The 7,752-nt window shown below is 32.8% G+C and overlaps 1 long non-coding RNA gene across 2 annotated transcripts; it reads right to left on the bottom strand.

Annotated features, from left to right (window-relative positions):
• Positions 1-5,888: 5,888 nt before the first annotated feature.
• LOC120207546 lies at positions 5,889-7,171 on the bottom strand. 2 transcript variants are annotated; one of them, XR_005524220.1, is made up of 4 exons: positions 7,079-7,159; positions 6,937-6,983; positions 6,759-6,849; positions 5,889-6,179 (listed from the first exon to the last, which is right to left on the bottom strand). It is a non-coding gene; the product is annotated as an uncharacterized LOC120207546 (long non-coding RNA). The 2 variants fall into 2 exon arrangements; XR_005524221.1 differs by lacking the exon at positions 6,937-6,983 and having other exon boundaries at positions 7,079-7,171.
• Between the last annotated feature and the right edge of the window lie 581 nt (positions 7,172-7,752).

The following is a 7,752-nucleotide window of genomic DNA, read 5'->3' as shown; positions in this document are numbered from 1 at the left end:
GTTTGAACACATATTTGATCTTTCATGTTTGCTTAATCTTTAAATGATTGAATTTACGCTACTTTCTAAAGTGGAGCAATTGAACAAATTTTAATCTTTAGTTCTTCGAATATTAAATGAATTAAGTATTATTTTAATTCTTCAAGAATTATAGATTTTTGACATATGACAAGATTAGACCTTTCTTATCCTGTCTCAAACCCCAAAATAAAATACATTGATTCTTTACCCAAAATAACTCATGGTCATTATCAAAAAAACTAAATTTTGACATTACTTCCCTTTGAAATTCTTGAACATCGCCTTTATCTTTTTGATAAACTCATACTTTTCTTTGAGTCAATAAGATCACACCACTGTCTTTTTAGACTCAAAATTAACCTTTTTTTACCATTAAAACCCAAGGCATTGAGTTGTTCATTTGAACATGAGCATTCTTCTAAGATACAATTTGGGGCATCTCGTCGGGAGCCTGAACATTGAGACATATTGGGAGCAAGGAGCAGAAAAAAACATTTCATTCGAAATAATTCTATCATGCATTAATTACACTGTTTCCATGTGAATAGAATTAATCCTGAAAATCTATCCCCTGGGGATACCTCTTCTGTGAAATTTACATGTATGAAATGATGAACGGCTTTCTTTCTTTATCCCTTCACAATAGGAGAAAAAATATATCCCTTGTGTCCCTTTTTGAGCCTATAGTATTTTTCTTCTGATCCAACCCAAACCAAGGATCACCCTCCACACTGGGGGGTAAGGTGGAAGAAATCTGCTCACATGAGTGAAGACATCAATCCAAAGGAGATACCAAAAGGTGGACCAAATGGCAAGTACGAAGATCCAATTAAGAACAAAATATTAAAAAAGCAAAAAAAAGCAAAGAAAAACAAAGAAAAAGAGAAACAAGAACAAAAGGAAAAAGAGCAAAAATAAAAAAAAGGACAAAAACACATGCAAAGATTTCCTAAAGACAAATGGAACATCAAGCTTCAAACTATGAGATTGATCAACCATAATCATTCCCGAATCACTAAATCACTTCACTCGAAGATCATAAAGCATCAAAAGATAGAGACATTTTGAGCAAGACAAGATTGAAGGCATCAGAATGAATTGATCTTTGGTTCAACAACCAAAAAACACTTGTTTGGGCCTATTTATCTTTTTCCTTCATAACCATGAACCATGGCCTACATTACTTGCCATAAAAGTCTCTTTCTAATCATACATGAATTTCTAAACGGAAGAGACTATCTTCAAATTTCATCCAGCCCGTCAAGATTAATATGTATTTGCAAAAAACAATGTAATTAATGCATGGTAGAGAAAAATAACAAAGGGGGGTTCAAGACGTAAATTCTGAATAACGTCTTGAAACCAAAGGAGGATTCGAGTTGAAAACCTGAAAAGGCGGCTCGAATATAACAATTGTGCAACTAAGACGATCACACAAATTCCTTAATAAAGCATCGCACAATCCGAATGTGACCATGAAAGCTGGGAGTCGGAGAACACTTCTAGTAGAGGAGCATGCAAGCTACCCCATCAAACCTTTGAGCATCAAATAAACAAAAATGTCAAACTTTTGACCAAACACAATAACCTGAGACTTTTTATCATTTGCTTACTTAACCATTTCCCAAAGATAGCTTTGATCTTAGCACTTGTCAAATAGCTATAATTTATTGAAGGATTAACAATGTAATTAATTCTTTGATATCCGATAAACCCTAGTTTTATGATTCGTCTCAATTGTAAAACCGTGAAAGTGACAATATTTTAAAAACTTTGGATCAAACATTTTTCAAAACTCTTTTAATGGATATTTCATAACTTTGAAAATAAAAGAGAAATAAAAACATTTTTTTCAAGCAAGACAGTCTCTCTTGAGTGGATCTTGGTGAATAACACAAAACTCATGGTCAGAATCAATGTTGAAGCAAGAAATGAGGAACATTTGGGGCATCTTTAAAGATTCAATATCAAATATTGGGGCATTTTTTGATATTGGGGCATCTTTGGGGATTCAACATCCTAATGCGAATTATTAGACCTTTTTCAGAAGATTAAACATAACCAATTCATGTTACATGCAGCTTATGCATACATTTTAAAACATCATATTTGTCATTTTTTTCCCACATACATAATTTTTGCAGCTTTTAGAGTCAAGTTTCGACTTCAAGACGAAGGATACTCGATTCAAAAACACCTTTAAAGATTGATGTTGGTTGCTTAATTCAGCAGCAAGAAGCTACACATCAACCAATTTGACATATTGAAAGATCGACAGATCTTAGAATCAACTTCAGACGAGTTCGAGAACTAATTCAGAACCGATCCAGTTCACATTTTCAAGTTGGATTTCAACTTCACGACGAAGGATATCCAATTCCTGGCTCAATTTCACGGCGAAGGGACCACCCACGGTTTCGACTTCACGACGAAGGGAATCGTGCTCACCATTGTCTCTCTTGAGACAGTTTCCCTTGAAACAAACTTTGTCTCTCTTGAGACAGCTTCCATCACATATATGCATAACTTTTTCAGGTTTTAGCTAGAGTCAATTTCAATTTCGCAGCAAAGGATATTGAGCTCAAAGCTACACAATCAACTCGAGAGTATATTTCAACTTCGCGACGGAGGATATCTAGATTGAAGCCAAACTTCACAATACTTGGATTTCAACTTCACGACGAAAGATATTCAAGTCAAGGCTCAACTTCACGACGAAGGGGCCATCCGCGATTTCAACTCCACAACGGAGGATGTCGTACCCACACATCCATGATTTCAAGTCCACGACAAAGGATATCGTGCCACTCGAGACAACACAAGTTCAACTTCACAACGAAGTGACGGATGGTTGTCAACAAACAATTTCTCAGTTTCAGAACCAATTTCAACTTCACAGCGAATGATATTGGACTCGAGACAACACAAGTTAAACTTCACAACGAAGGGACGACTGGTTGTCAATAAACAATTTCCCAATTTCAGAGCCAATTTCAACTTCACAGCGAAGATATTGGACTCGAGACAACACAAGTTCAACTTCACAACGAAGGGACGGCTGGTTGTCAACAAATAATTTCCCAATTTCAGAGCCAATTTCAACTTCACAACGAAGGATATTGGACTCGAGACAACACAAGTTCAACTTCACAACGAAGGGACGGCTAGTTGTCAACAAACAATTTCTCAATTTCAGAGCCAATTTCAACTTTACGACAGAGGATATTGGACTCGGAATAATACAACTTACTTGGATTTCAACTTTACGACGAAGGATGTCCAATTCCAGGCTCAACTTCACGACGAATGGGCACTCGCAGTTTCAGCTTCACGGTGAAGGGAATCGTGCACACAAGCATCATCCATCTTTAGATTGGATTTCAACTTCACGACGAAGAATATTCAACTCAAAGGAGTGTCTGTCAACAAATTTTCCAGTTTCAGAGTCAATTTCAACTTCACGGCGAAAGATATTGGCCTCGAAACAAAACAGCCTACATTGGATTTCAACTTCACGACGAATGATATCCAATTACCAGGCTCAACTTCACGACGAAGGGGCCATACACAACGAAGGGTATCGTACCCTAACAGATTGACCCAACTTCACGACGAAAGAATCATCTTTAACACAGTAACACCAAAGTCTTCAGGTTAAGTTTCACCTTCACGACGAAGTATCTTGAGCCAGAAGACGATTCAGAGGCCACTCACCAAAAGCTTTGTGTTCAATTTCAACTTCACGACGAATGATGTTGTGCTCAGAAGTTTCAAGATGAACTCGACTTCACGACGGAGAAGTCATCCGTAACTCAATTCGACAGGGAGTCATTGAAACATCAGAGTCAATTTTCAACTCCACCAAACGAAAAGTGTGTCTTTTAATCTTTGCCCTATCCCCGTTATACGACTATGAGCAAAGAGGGGCAGCTGTCAACACACCTTTTTGTCCTACTAGGATTCAAACTCCTAAAAATATGATAGGATTTTATTAGGATTCAAACTCCTAAAAATAGGATAGAGTCATACTAGGATTCAAACTCCTAAAGATAGAATCCACAAGCATTATAAATAGCCATTGTAACTCACTATTATAACAGACGATATACACTCGATCACAGAGAAATCACCACCACGAAGAAGGTTCAAGCACTTGTAAAGATTTTTGAAAAAGATAATAAAAAAATATAGCTTTTCTACTTTGTTTGTTCGGTTTCTTATCTTTGCATGTTGTTTTGTTGTTGAGATTTACTCAAAACCCCCTTAAAAACATGGTTTTTCGTCGATGATAAGGAAAGAGGTTACGAGATCTATTTCTTAGATATAGCCTTCCCAAGGCGAGATTTTAGAAAACCAAATCCGGATTTTAAAAGAACGAAAACAAAATCTTCGAAAAAAAAAAAAAAAAACCGATTTTAGCTTTTGGTCCCCCTTCCGTTTTGAAACATTCATTTCGCCTCTTAATGCGCAATATCAACATTAACTGTCTTTCAAATTTGGCCCCTATTTTACCTTTTCTTTTATAATAGTCATTTGTTGTTACATGCATATTTTTTTTATTCTTATTATTATGTATATATATATATTAAATTATCTTCATTTGACTATTTTTTTATTTTTTATATTCTGTCGTTATTTATATATATATATATACTTTTAATTTTTTTTCATCTATCATTATTATTTTTATATATTTTTATTACTATTATTATATGTTAGATATATTTATTATTTTATATATTTTATTTTATCTTCTATTTTTATTTTTGTATTGTTATTGTTATTATCTTCTTTATTTTTTTTTATTTATATTTTATTTATATTTGGTTTTATGCATCTTTATTTTATTTATCTTGCTTACATTTTCTTTATCTGTTTTATTTTCTCTACATTATTGCATTTATTTTTTATTTTACCTTCTTTATTTTATTAATTTTTACTACCTTTTTATCAAACATGTTTCTTGACTTCCTAAAGGGTACACTTTTAAAACTATCAAGGGTAAGTAATTAGGATCAAAATTTTTCCTTTTAATTTAACTTACAATTTTCTTAATCAAAGACAACTGAAAATTACGTAATACCGAAAGGGCGGTTCAATGGTGCTAATCCTTCTTTGACCGTAACTGACTCCCGAACCCGACATATCTTTAGAAAGACGTAGATCAGGTAAGAAATAGGGTATTCAATCAACCCATTTGTTTTAAATAAATGATCGATGGCGACTCCAATTCGTTTAATCCAAGTCGAAACCTAATTCCGGGGCCCAACCGAAAGACGGTTACGACAGGCTGGTTGTAACCTAAAAATAATAATAATATTAGTATTAGTAAATAATAATAATAAGTTTGAACCCGGACAAAAACGGGTGTCTACAAACTTTTCTTTCTTCTCACATCCCATCCATCAAAACTCACCCACATTATAAATACCAAGCTCTCCCAACACACTAACAAAAACTTTCACCTTACAAGCCTATGTATTCGATTTTTTTGTTGGATGTAGTTTCTTGATACAGATGTCTTGGATAATATATTCTAAATCTACATGAGAGTATTGTAATAATCCCCAAAAAAAAAATTACCTATGCAAAATGGAGATCAACCAATGAAACCACCTCAATTATATTCATAACTTTAACAGAATATGAAAGCACTTCAAGAAAACTTTCATTTACCATTTTGTCCCCGAAACCAACAAGAAAAAGCTAGAAAAATAAAAGAGATGTCATGCTCCAGAAAATTATATAATCTGACCAAGGAGTGAGAAAGGCATAACTTTGTACGTTTATTGATGCAGGATTATACGAAATGGTGCAAGCATCTTTGCAATGAGCATGGAGATTAAAATTAGGGTCGACCCAGAATATGAATCCGACTTTGACATTTTAAATGTCAACATTTTTTACTGTATCATCGTCAAGACTTACATGACCTAAACTTAAATATTTTTATATCCACCCAATTAACAAGCATAGTTTCTTCTCTATTTTAAATAGAACAAATAGATAAGTGATGCATCATCAAGAAATTAGACCCGAGTAAAAGCTGAAGCACAAACCACATATGAGTACTCTGTGTGAGGATTCCATTCTAAACATTCAACCTCAGCAGTGACAGACCATTTAAAATCAGAATAATTTGACACTCTTTCATCCTTCTGCAATGTATAACCACGGTATAAGAGTAATTCTGAAAACCTTGAAAGTTAAAGCAATTAGGAAGAAAAACCAATCATGTATTGCTTCAGATAGAACACCAGAAACAAACACAGATAAAGCTTGGACAAATTTTAGACAAATAAACAATTTAATTACCATAACAATTGAAAGATCAAACGGACAAATATAGGTTACTTCGACATAAACACTCTTATATACGAAGACTTTAAATGCATGCATAAGGTAAAATTTATGTTTATCTATTAATGGCTTTGTACATGCTACATTTATTGGTATGTCTTACCTCCATGGTTAGTGCCTTAAACATTTAAGTTCACCTAAGACTATTTAGCATTATTTCGGCATCTTTGTTTATATAACTTTGTGATTATTACTACTGCAGTTCCTTTCGGTAATTTGTTTCATATGATTTTACTGCCAATCCCTGAATTTATATATAAATTTTAAAACAAAGGAATTGGAAAAGAAAAACTCAATACCCATGAAATTTCAATAGAAAATATTTTATTTAAAAACTAAATTTCAAGAAATAATACACAAAAATTAACATTTCTTACCTGCAAATCAACAGGAGTAGATTAAAAAAAACTCTCATATTTATCATCTTCCTTTCTCTGATTTATGATTGTTTCACATGAATGAAGTAGCCTATAAAAGTTAAAGTAAAAAATCATTAGAAATCACTCTGATTTTCGTTAAAAATTACAAAATTAACAAGCTTCCCTCACCTCTTACCTATATAAAATGAAGAAGAAAAACGGAGGTTTTATGTTTTTCTTCTACTGAAATCAGGGCATGAGATACAGATGAGGGTTTGTTCCACTCGTACAAGAGAAGAAAAATAGAGAAAGATAATGAATCAAAAGTGAAAACTTACCTATTGTGCCGTCGATTAAAGAAAATCTTGATCTTACCCTCAGTGAGGGAAAGAGAAGGCAAGAAGATATCCTTCTTAAAGTGAGAAAGGAAATTGAGATTTTTCACTTATCGAAAATTTTGTGGCAAGTTATTTTGCCGCAAAACACGCTTCTTTTTTGTTTTGACCGGAAAACCTTTTACATTGACCTATTTTATTTTACCAAACACAGGAAAACATGAAAATGTTTTCTGTAAAACATTTTTCTCTAAACATTTTACTCCAAACATTTTATTCCAAACAAACATACCCTAAGTACAAATTTTAAAGTTAAAGAGTATTTATAATCCGAGAGTTCTAATTAAATAAAATAATTAATTTTTAAATAAAAGATAATGATAAAGATAAAATAATCAAACTAAAAATCATACTAAGAGTTCTTAGTAAATAAAATAATTAATTCTTAAATAAAATAATCAAACTGATAGTCATTAATTTAAAAGGTTTATCAAAAAAATATAAAAATAAATATTTAAGTTTTATAGTTCTAGTTGAATTATGCTTCATCTTATGGATCAATCATATTCCAGGTAAATTCCAAATTAAATATTTAATATAATTTTGTTGGTCTTCTAGAAAATATTGAATGAATCGTCCAAATATGCTATTTTTGGGCTAATTAATCCAATGAAGAA

This window comes from Hibiscus syriacus, unplaced genomic scaffold, assembly GCF_006381635.1.
Source record: "Hibiscus syriacus cultivar Baekdansim isolate YM2019G1 unplaced genomic scaffold, ASM638163v2 tig00014949_pilon, whole genome shotgun sequence".
Lineage (NCBI taxonomy): Eukaryota > Viridiplantae > Streptophyta > Magnoliopsida > Malvales > Malvaceae > Hibiscus > Hibiscus syriacus.
This window is presented reverse-complemented; position numbering and strand designations above follow the sequence as displayed.